The following is a 13,227-nucleotide window of genomic DNA, read 5'->3' as shown; positions in this document are numbered from 1 at the left end:
CCTCCCCTTCCCTCCTGATGTACAGATCATCCTCAGTCTCTGCATAACAAGCTGGCTGGAGTGTCATTTCCTCCCCTTCCCTCCTGATGTACAGATCATCATCAATCTTTACATAACAAGCCTGCATAAGTTTCAGTTTCCATTTCCCGGCTGCTGAGCATGTTGCCCCTCCTGGAGCCTCTCCCCTAATAGCAGCACAAGGCTCAGGCGAGCACAGCTCTGTTCCTGCATTTGTAGCCAGAGGAAGACCTTTATCAGCAGAGACCCCTCTAGTGTGCTGCTGACCCTGTGTGATCCCATCCTGTGCCAACTCCAGCATATAACCCTGACCCTGCATACAGCAAACTGTACAGAGATTATACAGGATCTACAGAGAGACAGCCAAACCTGGTGCTCACACAGTCATAGAACTGACATCCTCCAAGCATCAACCTCTCATTACTACACAAGAATCAAACATCTGCACGGTAAGTAGCAACATCTATGTGGTGTAGCCGGGGGGTCTCCAGCAGAGTAGAGAGGTGACAGAGGGGATCAGCAGTTGTGTGGTGTGGCCGGGGGTCTCCAGCAGAGCAGAGGGGTGACAGAGGGGATCAGCAGCTGTGTGGTGTGGCCGGGGGTCTCCAGCAGAGCATAGAGGTGACAGAGGGGATCAGCAGCTGTGTGGTGTGGCCAGGGGTCTCCAGCAGAGCAGAGAGGTGACAGAGGGGATCAGCAGCTGTGTGGTGTGTCCGGGGGTCTCCAGCAGAGCAGAGGGGTGACAGAGGGGATCAGCAGCTGTGCGGTGTGACCGGGGGTCTCCAGCAGAGCAGAGAGGTGACAGAGGGGATCAGCAGCTGTGTGGTGTGGCCGGGGGTCACCAGCAGAGCAGAGGGGTGACAAAGGGGATCAGCAGCTGTGTGGTGTGGCTGGGGGTCTCCAGCAGAGCAGAGGGGTGACAGAGGGGATCAGCAGCTGTGTGGTGTGGCCGGGGGTCTCCAGCAGAGTAGAGGGGTGACAGAGGGGATCAGCAGCTGTGTGGTGTGGCTGGGGGTCTCCAGCAGAGCAGAGAGGTGACAGAGGGGATCAGCAGTTGTGTGGTGTGGCCGGGGGGTCTCCAGCAGAGTAGAGGGGTGACAGAGGGGATCAGCAGCTGTGTGGTGTGGCCGGGGGTCTGCAGCAGAGCAGAGGGGTGACAGAGGGGATGGGCAGCTGTGTGGTGTGGCCGGGGGTCTCCAGCAGAGCAGAGCGGTGACAGAGGGGATCAGCAGCTGTGTGGTGTGGCCGGGGGTCTGCAGCAGAGCAGAGGGGTGACAGAGGGGATGGGCAGCTGTGTGGTGTGGCCGGGGGTCTCCAGCAGAGCAGAGCGGTGACAGAGGGGATCAACAGCTGTGTGGTGTGGCCGGGGGTCTGCAGCAGAGCAGAGGGGTGACAGAGGGGATGGGCAGCTGTGTGGTGTGGCCGGGGGTCTCCAGCAGAGCAGAGCGGTGACAGAGGGGATCAGCAGCTGTGTGGTGTAGCTGGGGGTATCCAGCAGAGCAGAGAGGTGACAGAGGGGATCAGCAGCTGTGTGGTGTGGCCGGGGGTCTCCAGCAGAGCAGAGGGGTGACAGAGGGGATCAGCAGCTGTGTGGTGTGGCCGGGGGTCTCCAGCAGAGCAGAGGGGTGATGAAGGGTTCAGCAGCTGTGTGGTGTGGCCGGGGGTCTCCAGCAGAGCAGAGGGGTGTCAGAGGGGTTCAGCAGCTGTGTGGTGTGGCCGGGGGTCTCCAGCAGAGCAGAGGGGTGACAGAGGGATCAGCAGCTGTGTGGTGTGGCCGGGGGTCTCCAGCAGAGCAGAGGGGTGACAGAGGGGATCAGCAGCTGTGCGGTGTGACCGGGGGTCTCCAGCAGAGCAGAGAGGTGACAGAGGGGATCAGCAGCTGTGTGGTGTGGCCGGGGGTCTCCAGCAGAGAGGTGACAGAGGGGATCAGCAGCTGTGTGGTGTGGCCGGGGGTCTCCAGCAGAGCAGAGAGGTGACAGAGGGGATCAGCAGCTGTGTGGTGTGGCCGGGGGTCTCCAGCAGAGCAGAGAAGTGACAGAGGGGATCAGCAGCTGCGTGGTGTGGCCGGGGGTCTCCAGCAGAGCAGAGAGGTGACAGAGGGGATCAGCAGCTGTGTGGTGTGGCCGGGGGTCTCCAGCAGAGGGGTGACAGAGGGGATCAGCAGCTGCGTGGTGTGGCCGGGGGTCTCCAGCAGAGCAGAGAGGTGACAGAGGGGATCAGCAGCTGTGTGGTGTGGCTGGGGGTCTCCAGCAGAGCAGAGAGGTGACAGAGGGGATCAGCAGCTGTGTGGTGTGGCCGGGGGTCTCCAGCAGAGGGGTGACAGAGGGGATCAGCAGCTGTGTGGTGTGGCCGGGGGTCACCAGCAGAGCAGAGAGGTGACAGAGGGGATCAGCAGCTGTGTGGTGTGGCTGGGGGTCTCCAGCAGAGCAGAGAGGTGACAGAGGGGATCAGCAGCTGTGTGGTGTGGCCGGGGGTCACCAGCAGAGCAGAGGGGTGACAGAGGGGATCAGCAGCTGTGTGGTGTGGCCGGGGGTCTCCAGCAGAGGGGTGACAGAGGGGATCAGCAGCTGTGTGGTGTGGCCGGGGGTCTCCAGCAGAGCAGAGAGGTGACAGAGGGGATCAGCAGCTGTGTGGTGTGGCCGGGGGTCTCCAGCAGAGCAGAGGAGTGACAGAGGGGATCAGCAGCTGTGTGGTGTGGCCGGGGGTCTCCAGCAGAGCAGAGGGGTGACAGAGGGGATCAGCAGCTGTGTGGTGTGGCCGGCGATCTCCAGCAGAGCAGAGAGGTGACAGAGGGGATCAGCAGCTGTGTGGTGTGGCCGGGGGTCTCCAGCAGAGCAGAGAGATGACAGTGGGGATCAGCAGCTGTGTGGTGTGGCCGGGGGTCTCCAGCAGAGCAGAGGGGTGACAGAGGGGATCAGCAGCTGTGAGGTGTGGCCGGGGGTCACCAGCAGAGCAGAGAGGTGACAGAGGGGATCAGCAGCTGTGTGGTGTGGCCGGGGGTCTCCAGCAGAGCAGAGAGATGACAGTGGGGATCAGTAGCTGTGTGGTGTGGCCGGGGGTCTCCAGCAGAGCAGAGGGGTGACAGAGGGGATCAGCAGCTGTGAGGTGTGGCCGGGGGTCACCAGCAGAGCAGAGAGGTGACAGAGGGGATCAGCAGCTGTGTGGTGTGGCCGGGGGTCTCCAGCAGAGCAGAGAGGTGACAGAGGGGATCAGCAGCTGTGTGGTGTGGCCGGGGGTCTCCAGCAGAGCAGAGGGGTGACAGAGGGGATCAGCAGCTGTGTGGTGTGGCCGGGGGTCTCCAGCAGAGCAGAGAGGAGACAGAGGGGATCAGCAGCTGTGAGGTGTGGCCGGGGATCTCCAGCAGAGCAGAGAGGTGACAGAGGGGATCAGCAGCTGTGTGGTGTGGCCGGGGGTCTCCAGCAGAGGGGAGACAGAGGGGATCAGTAGCTGTGTGGTGTGGCCGGGGGTCTCCAGCAGAGGGGAGACAGAGGGGATCAGCAGCTGTGTGGTGTGGCCGGGGGTCTCCAGCAGAGCAGAGGGGTGACAGAGGGGATCAGCAGCTGTGTGGTGTGGCCGGGGGTCTCCAGCAGAGCAGAGAGGTGACAGAGGGGATCAGCAGCTGTGTGGTATGGCCGGGGACCTCCAGCAGAGCAGAGGGGTGACAGAGGGGATCAGCAGCTGTGTGGTGTGGCTGGGGGTCTCCAGCAGAGCAGAGAGGTGACAGAGGGGATCAGCAGCCATGTGGTGTGGCCGGGGGTCTCCAGCAGAGCAGAGGGGTGACAGAGGGGAGTAGCAGCTGTGTGGTGTGGCGGGGGGTCTCCAGCAGAGCAGAGGGGTGACAGAGGGGATCAGCAGCTGTGTGGTGTGGCCGGGGGTCTCCAGCAGAGCAGAGAGGTGACAGAGGGGATCAGCAGCTGTGTGGTGTGGCCGGGGGTCTCCAGCAGAGCAGAGAGGTGACAGAGGGGAGCAGCAGCTGTGTGGTGTGGCCGGGGGTCTCCAGCTGTGCAGAAGGGTGACAGAGGGGATCAGCAGCTGTGTGGTGTGGCCGGGGGTCTCCAGCAGAGTAGAGGGTGACAGAGGGGATCAGCAGCTGTGTGGTGTGGTGGGGGTCTCCAGCAGAGCAGAGAGGTGACAGAGGGAATCAGCAGCTGTGTGGTGTGGCCGGGGGTCTCCAGCAGAGCAGAGAGATGACAGAGGGGATCAGCAGCTGTGTGGTGTGACCGGGGGTCTCCAGCAGAGCAGAGGGGTGACAGAGGGGATCAGCAGATGTGTGGTGTAGCCGGGGGTCTCCAGCAGAGCAGAGGGGTGACAGAGGGGATCAGCAGCTGTGTGGTGTGGCCGGGGGTTTCCAGCAGAGCAGAGGGGTGACAGAGGGGAGCAGCAGCTGTGTGGTGTGGCCGGGGGTCTCCAGCAGTGCAGAAGGGTGACAGAGGGGATCAGCAGCTGTTTGGTGTGGCCGGGGGTCTCCAGCAGAGCAGAGGGGTGACAGAGGGGATCAGCAGCTGTGTGGTGTGGCCGGGGGTCTCCAGCAGAGGATAGGGGTGACAGAGGGGAGCAGTTGTGTGGTGTGGCCGGGGGTTTCCAGCAGAGCAGAGGGGTGACAGAGGGGAGCAGCAGCTGTGTGGTGTGGCCGGGGGTCTCCAGCAGTGCAGAAGGGTGACATAGGGGATCAGCAGCTGTTTGGTGTGGCCGGGGGGTCTCCAGCAGAGCAGAGAGGTGACAGAGGGGATCAGCAGCTGTGTGGTGTGGCCGGGGGTCTCCAGCAGAGCAGAGGGGTGATAGAGGGGATCAGCAGCTGTGTGGTGTGGCCGGGGGTCTCCAGCAGAGCAGAGGAGTGACAGAGGGGATCAGCATCTGTGTGGTGTGGCCGGGGGTCTCCAGCAGAGAGGTGACAGAGCGGATCAGCAGCTGTGTGATGTAGCCAGGGGTCTCCAGCAGAGCAGAGGGGTGACAGAGGGGATCAGCAGCTGTGTGGTGTGGCGGGGGGTCTCCAGGAGAGCAGAGGGGTGACAGAGGTGAGCAGCAGCTGTGTGGTGTGGCCGGGGGTCTCCAGCAGAGCAGAGGGTTGACAGAGGGGATCAGCAGCTGTGTAGTGTGGCGGGGGGTCTCCAGCAGAGCAGAGGGGTGACAGAGGGGATCAGCAGCTGTGTGGTGTGGCGGGCGGTCTCCAGCAGAGCAGAGGGGTGACAGAGGTGAGCAGCAGCTGTGTGGTGTGGCCGGGGGTCTCCAGCAGAGCAGAGGGGTGATAGAGGGGATCAGCAGCTGTGTGGTGTGGCGGGGGGTCTCCAGCAGAGCAGAGGGGTGACAGAGGTGAGCAGCAGCTGTGTGGTGTGGCCGGGGGTCTCCAGCAGAGCAGAGGGGTGATAGAGGGGATCAGCAGCTGTGTGGTGTGGCCGGGGGTCTCCAGCAGAGCAGAGGGGTGACAGAGGGGATCAGCAGCTGTGTGGTGTGGCCGGGGGTCTCCAGCAGAGCAGAGAGGTGACAGAGGGGATCAGCAGCTGTGTGGTGTGGCCAGGGATCTCCAGCAGAGCAGAGAGGTGACAGAGGGGATCAGCAGCTGTGTGGTGTGGCCGGGGGTCTCCAGCAGAGCAGAGCGGTGATAGAGGGGATCAGCAGCTGTGTGGTGTGGCCGGGGGTCTCCAGCAGAGCAGAGGGGTGATAGAGGGGATCAGCAGCTGTGTGGTGTGGCCGGGGGTCTCCAGCAGAGCAGAGGGGTGACAGAGGGAATCAGCAGCTGTGTGGTGTGGCCGGGGGTCTCCAGCAGAGCAGAGGGGTGATAGAGGGGATCAGCAGCTGTGTGGTGTGGCCGGGGGCCTCCAGCAGAGAAGAGGGGTGACAGAGGGGATCAGCAGCTGTGTGGTGTGGCCGGGGGTCTCCAGCAGAGCAGAGAGGAGACAGAGGGGATCAGCAGCTGTGTGGTGTGGCCGGGGGTCTCCAGCAGAGCAGAGGGGTGACAGAGGGGATCAGCAGCTGTGTGGTGTTGCCGGGGGTCTCCAGCAGAGCAGAGGGGTGACAGAGGGGATCAGCAGCTGTGTGGTGTGGCCGGGGGTCTCCAGCAGAGCAGAGAGGAGACAGAGGGGATCAGCAGCTGTGTGGTGTGGCCGGGGGTCTCCAGCAGAGCAGAGGGGTGACAGAGGGGATCAGCAGCTGTGTGGTGTTGCCGGGGGTCTCCTGCAGAGCATAGGGGTGACAGAGGGGATCAGCAGCTGTGTGGTGTGGCTAGGGTTGCCACCCGGCCGGAAACTGGCCGGCCCAGCTGTTAAAAACACTTAAAAGTCGGCGCCGGAATAAAAGTTTCACCGGCACGTCATCTGCTGGAAAAATCAGCCCTAGCAGCATGCTCCCAGCTCTGCAACCTGAACCTAGAGACAGCTCTCCCTCCTCTGTTCTTGGATTGGCTGGCTATGCACTGCCAGCCAATCACAGTGAGGATTCTGGGGAAGAAGGAGGAGCCCAGCCGAGAGGGAGTTGAGCTCACTGGTCTCTAGTGATAGGAATTCCAGCTCTTCTTGGAGAATCGGCTCTTCTGAATCGGCTCCCATTAAAGAGCCGGCTCTTACGGCTCTGAATCGGCTCTTCATTAAATATCACTAGAAGCCACTCAGAATCCGAGTAAAAGCCCCGCCCCCTGTCTCCGTGACAACTCCAGACTGCTTCTCTGGCTCCGGCAATCCCTCCTGCTACTGCTCTGCTCCGCCCCATACACTTCTACAAGCTGCACGAGGAGGACTACATCTCCCAGCATGCCTCAGCGCCCTTTATTACACAGCAAATCAGAGCTGTGTGGGGCGGCTGAGGCATCGGCTCTTTCAAAACTGAGAACCGGCTCTTGTCGTTCGAAGCAAAGAGCCGGCTCTTAGAGCCACCTCGTTCGCGAACGACCCATCACTACTGGTCTCTCTTCCCTGAACAGTGAGGGCAGGCTCGTTCTGTTCTGTGCTGAGCTAGCGGGGCTTCAGGAGTTAAGGTCACCTGTCATGTGACGTTGTGGCCCCCTCTCCATCCTCTCTGCACTTCTCCTGCAGCAACATGGGGGCCTCCATTCAACTGCACAATCTGAATGACTCTGACATGCACCTCAGGCAGGCACAGTACAGGCTCCTCCCCCGGCCTTCCAGCTGCACAATCTGAATGGCTCTGACACGCACCTCAGGCAGGCACAGTACAGGCTCCTCCCCCGGCCTTCCAGCTGCACAATCTGAATGGCTCTGACACGCACCTCAGGCAGGCACAGTACAGGCTCCTCCCCCGGCCTTCCAGCTGCACAATCTGAATGGCTCTGACACGCACCTCAGGCAGGCACAGTACAGGCTCCTCCCCCGGCTTTCCAGCTGCACAATCTGAATGGCTCTGACACGCACCTCAGGCAGGCACAGTACAGGCTCCTCCCCCGGCCTTCCAGCTGCACAATCTGAATGGCTCTGACACGCACCTCAGGCAGGCACAGTACAGGCTCCTGCCCCAGCCTTCGAGCTGCACAATCTGAATGGCTCTGACACGCACCTCAGGCAGGCACAGAAGAGGCTCCTCCCCCGGCTTTCCAGCTGCACAATGTGAATGGCTCTGACACGCACCTCAGGCAGGCACAGTACAGGCTCCTCCCCCGGCTTTCCAGCTGCACAATGTGAATGGCTCTGACACGCACCTCAGGCAGGCACAGTACAGGCTCCTCCCCCGGCTTTCCAGCTGCACAATGTGAATGGCTCTGACACGCACCTCAGGCAGGCACAGTACAGGCTCCTCCCCCGGCCTTCCAGCTGCACAATCTGAATGGCTCTGACACGCACCTCAGGCAGGCACAGTACAGGCTCCTCCCCCGGCCTTCCAGCTGCACAATCTGAATGGCTCTGACACGCACCTCAGGCAGGCACAGTACAGGCTCCTCCCCCGGCCTTCCAGCTGCACAATCTGAATGGCTCTGACACGCACCTCAGGCAGGCACAGTACAGGCTCCTCCCCGGGCCTTCCAGCTGCACAATCTGAATGGCTCTGACACGCACCTCAGGCAGGCACAGTACAGGCTCCTCCCCCGGCTTTCCAGCTGCACAATCTGAATGGCTCTGACACGCACCTCAGGCAGGCACAGTACAGGCTCCTCCCCCGGCCTTCCAGCTGCACAATGTGAATGACTCTGACATGCACCTCAGGCAGGCACAGTACAGGCTCCTCCCCCGGCTTTCCAGCTGCACAATCTGAATAGCTCTGACACGCACCTCAGGCAGGCACAGTACAGGCTCCTCCCCCGGCCTTCCAGCTGCACAATCTGAATAGCTCTGACACGCACCTCAGGCAGGCACAGTACAGGCTCCTCCCCCGGCCTTCCAGCTGCACAATCTGAATGGCTCTGACACGCACCTCAGGCAGGCACAGTACAGGCTCCTCCCCCAGCTTTCCAGCTGCACAATCTGAATGGCTCTGACACGCACCTCAGGCAGGCACAGTACAGGCTCCTCCCCCGGCCTTCCAGCTGCACAATGTGAATGGCTCTGACACGCACCTCAGGCAGGCACAGTACAGGCTCCTGCCCCAGCCTTCCAGCTGCACAATGTGAATGGCTCTGACACGCACCTCAGGCAGGCACAGTACAGGCTCCTGCCCCAGCCTTCCAGCTGCACAATCTGAATGGCTCTGACACGCACCTCAGGCAGGCACAGTACAGGCTCCTCCCCCGGCTTTCCAGCTGCACAATCTGAATGGCTCTGACACGCACCTCAGGCAGGCACAGTACAGGCTCCTCCCCCGGCCTTCCAGCTGCACAATGTGAATGACTCTGACATGCACCTCAGGCAGGCACAGTACAGGCTCCTCCCCCGGCTTTCCAGCTGCACAATCTGAATAGCTCTGACACGCACCTCAGGCAGGCACAGTACAGGCTCCTCCCCCGGCCTTCCAGCTGCACAATCTGAATAGCTCTGACACGCACCTCAGGCAGGCACAGTACAGGCTCCTCCCCCGGCCTTCCAGCTGCACAATCTGAATGGCTCTGACACGCACCTCAGGCAGGCACAGTACAGGCTCCTCCCCCGGCTTTCCAGCTGCACAATCTGAATGGCTCTGACACGCACCTCAGGCAGGCACAGTACAGGCTCCTCCCCCGGCCTTCCAGCTGCACAATGTGAATGGCTCTGACACGCACCTCAGGCAGGCACAGTACAGGCTCCTGCCCCAGCCTTCCAGCTGCACAATGTGAATGGCTCTGACACGCACCTCAGGCAGGCACAGTACAGGCTCCTCCCCCGGCCTTCCAGCTGCACAATGTGAATGGCTCTGACACGCACCTCAGGCAGGCACAGTACAGGCTCCTGCCCCAGCCTTCCAGCTGCACAATCTGAATGGCTCTGACACGCACCTCAGGCAGGCACAGTACAGGCTCCTCCCCCGGCTTTCCAGCTGCACAATCTGAATGGCTCTGACACGCACCTCAGGCAGGCACAGTACAGGCTCCTCCCCCGGCCTTCCAGCTGCACAATGTGAATGGCTCTGACACGCACCTCAGGCAGGCACAGTACAGGCTCCTGCCCCAGCCTTCCAGCTGCACAATGTGAATGGCTCTGACACGCACCTCAGGCAGGCACAGTACAGGCTCCTCCCCCGGCTTTCCAGCTGCACAATCTGAATGGCTCTGACACGCACCTCAGGCAGGCACAGTACAGGCTCCTCCCCCGGCCTTCCAGCTGCACAATGTGAATGGCTCTGACACGCACCTCAGGCAGGCACAGTACAGGCTCCTGCCCCAGCCTTCCAGCTGCACAATGTGAATGGCTCTGACACGCACCTCAGGCAGGCACAGTACAGGCTCCTCCCCCGGCCTTCCAGCTGCACAATGTGAATGGCTCTGACACGCACCTCAGGCAGGCACAGTACAGGCTCCTGCCCCAGCCTTCCAGCTGCACAATCTGAATGGCTCTGACACGCATCTCAGGCAGGCACAGTACAGGCTCCTCCCCCGGCTTTCCAGCTGCACAATCTGAATGGCTCTGACACGCACCTCAGGCAGGCACAGTACAGGCTCCTCCCCCGGCCTTCCAGCTGCACAATGTGAATGGCTCTGACACGCACCTCAGGCAGGCACAGTACAGGCTCCTGCCCCAGCCTTCCAGCTGCACAATGTGAATGGCTCTGACACGCACCTCAGGCAGGCACAGTACAGGCTCCTCCCCCGGCCTTCCAGCTGCACAATCTGAATAGCTCTGACACGCACCTCAGGCAGGCACAGTACAGGCTCCTCCCCCGGCCTTCCAGCTGCACAATCTGAATGGCTCTGACACGCACCTCAGGCAGGCACAGTACAGGCTCCTCCCCCGGCTTTCCAGCTGCACAATCTGAATGGCTCTGACACGCACCTCAGGCAGGCACAGTACAGGCTCCTCCCCCGGCCTTCCAGCTGCACAATGTGAATGGCTCTGACACGCACCTCAGGCAGGCACAGTACAGGCTCCTGCCCCAGCCTTCCAGCTGCACAATGTGAATGGCTCTGACACGCACCTCAGGCAGGCACAGTACAGGCTCCTCCCCCGGCCTTCCAGCTGCACAATGTGAATGGCTCTGACACGCACCTCAGGCAGGCACAGTACAGGCTCCTGCCCCAGCCTTCCAGCTGCACAATCTGAATGGCTCTGACACGCACCTCAGGCAGGCACAGTACAGGCTCCTCCCCCGGCTTTCCAGCTGCACAATCTGAATGGCTCTGACACGCACCTCAGGCAGGCACAGTACAGGCTCCTCCCCCGGCCTTCCAGCTGCACAATGTGAATGGCTCTGACACGCACCTCAGGCAGGCACAGTACAGGCTCCTGCCCCAGCCTTCCAGCTGCACAATGTGAATGGCTCTGACACGCACCTCAGGCAGGCACAGTACAGGCTCCTCCCCCGGCTTTCCAGCTGCACAATCTGAATGGCTCTGACACGCACCTCAGGCAGGCACAGTACAGGCTCCTCCCCCGGCCTTCCAGCTGCACAATGTGAATGGCTCTGACACGCACCTCAGGCAGGCACAGTACAGGCTCCTGCCCCAGCCTTCCAGCTGCACAATGTGAATGGCTCTGACACGCACCTCAGGCAGGCACAGTACAGGCTCCTCCCCCGGCCTTCCAGCTGCACAATGTGAATGGCTCTGACACGCACCTCAGGCAGGCACAGTACAGGCTCCTGCCCCAGCCTTCCAGCTGCACAATGTGAATGGCTCTGACACGCACCTCAGGCAGGCACAGTACAGGCTCCTCCCCCGGCTTTCCAGCTGCACAATCTGAATGGCTCTGACACGCACCTCAGGCAGGCACAGTACAGGCTCCTCCCCCGGCCTTCCAGCTGCACAATGTGAATGGCTCTGACACGCACCTCAGGCAGGCACAGTACAGGCTCCTGCCCCAGCCTTCCAGCTGCACAATCTGAATGGCTCTGACACGCACCTCAGGCAGGCACAGTACAGGCTCCTCCCCCGGCCTTCCAGCTGCACAATCTGAATGGCTCTGACACGCACCTCAGGCAGGCACAGTACAGGCTCCTCCCCCGGCTTTCCAGCTGCAGAGCGGCAAGTTTAGATGTGTGACAGTCAGACTCTCTCATCCAGGGAACTGATCTACACAGCAGCAGGGTCAGGGTGAGACTGTGTGACATAGTACTGCAGGCAGAGAGAGGTTACAGCTGAGCAGAGGCAGCGCTGTGTGTAAGCCTGACAATTCACAGTTTATTAGCCTGACTTTGGTCTGTTATCTCTGCCGTGTGCCCCTGACCACCCCCTCCCCCTCTCTCCTTTCTCATGTCTTACTCGCAGTATGTTTTTATGAAAGCTTATTGTCTCTGTATGTTCCACCAGCCTAATGGTAGAGGTAAAGACTGGAGTCCTGGTGAGAAATCACTCTGCAGTTATTCATCTCCCCCAACCTCTCTCTCTCTCTCTCTCTTGTGCCTCTACTCTCTTATCTTACCCTCTTTCTAATGTCCCCCTTTTCTCTATCTCTCTCCCCATTCTCATGTCTCTCTTCCACACAGTCCTTATATTATTATTATTATTATAATTATTATTAAGGTGCCCATACACGGGCAGATAGACCAAGAGACAGATCTCTCTCTGAGAGAGAGATCTGTTGGCTGCCCTTACACCACAGGCCGATTCTAGATCGATTTTAGTATTAAATCTCTCAGGAATCAGTCTTGCGGCGCCGCCTCGCTGATGTCCCCCCCCCAATATAAAATGTGCCCCATGCAGTATACTTTACCTGTCGGTGTCCACTGCTGCCTCCGGGCTCCATCCTCATACACGCCTCATGTGATTGCCGGCATATATATGTGGGCATGTGTGTGACATCATGTATACACCCACGTATATGCCAGCAGCCACGTCGGGCGCATGTACGAGGATGGAGCCCGGAGGCAGCGGTGGACACCGACAGGTAAAGTATACTGCATGGGGCACATTTTATATTGGGGGACAGCTCAGGGGGTTTCTGCCCTTATCCTGATATTGAACGCCATTACCACTGTGCATCTGATCGAGCATGCCAGCCCTACATCTTTCAGCATTTGTGATCGATACATGCGACTAATTTCAGCCCAAAATTGATCACATCATCGATCGGGCTTGCTCTTAGCAGCACAGATTTTCATATGTTATTATATAATTAACAATTATAATTAAATCAGTTGTTCAATCGGCCTTCTGTATAGCCACCTTTACCGTCTTTCACCCCACCCTCTACTCTGTCCACTCTGCAATGTTTCTTTATCTATCTACCATCCTCCTTATTCTCATTCTCCCTCTATGCCCCTTTGCGAAAAAAAAAATTAACAGCAGCTCACTCTAAATGACTAAATATTATCGTTTAATTATTATAGTTTATTTAAATTGTATACCACTAACATATTTTAAACACTTTACGAATCAAGCAGTAATGTCACTGACTGTCCTCAGAGGAGCTCACAATCTAATCCTACCATAGTCACAGTCTAGTGTCCTACCATATATTATTATTATGTATTTATATAGCATTGACATCTCCTGCGGCACTTTACAGAGTACATAGTCATGTCACTGACTGTCCTCAGAGGAGCTCACACTCTAATCCTACCATAGTCATAGTCTAATGCCCTACCGTATTATTATTATGTATTTATATAGCACTGACATCTTCTGCAGCACATTACAGAGTACATAGTCATGTCACTGACTGTCCTCAGAGGAGCTCACAATCTAATCCTACCATAGTCATA

The 13,227-nt window shown here is 59.6% G+C and overlaps 1 protein-coding gene across 1 annotated transcript in view; it reads left to right on the top strand.

Moving 5' to 3' along the window:
• Positions 1 to 204: 204 nt before the first annotated feature.
• LOC137571085 (E3 ubiquitin-protein ligase TRIM21-like) overlaps positions 205 to 13,227 on the top strand; it is a 34,817-nt gene continuing 21,794 nt past the window's right edge. The window contains exon 1 of the mRNA XM_068279767.1: positions 205 to 467. The gene's annotated coding sequence lies outside the window, so the exon portion shown is untranslated. The remainder of the gene's footprint in view (positions 468 to 13,227) is intronic.

Source organism: Hyperolius riggenbachi, chromosome 4 (assembly GCF_040937935.1).
Source record: "Hyperolius riggenbachi isolate aHypRig1 chromosome 4, aHypRig1.pri, whole genome shotgun sequence".
Classification (NCBI taxonomy): Eukaryota; Metazoa; Chordata; class Amphibia; order Anura; family Hyperoliidae; genus Hyperolius; species Hyperolius riggenbachi.
The sequence above is the reverse complement of the archived record's forward strand: the minus strand, read 5'-3'. Positions and strand labels throughout refer to the sequence as shown.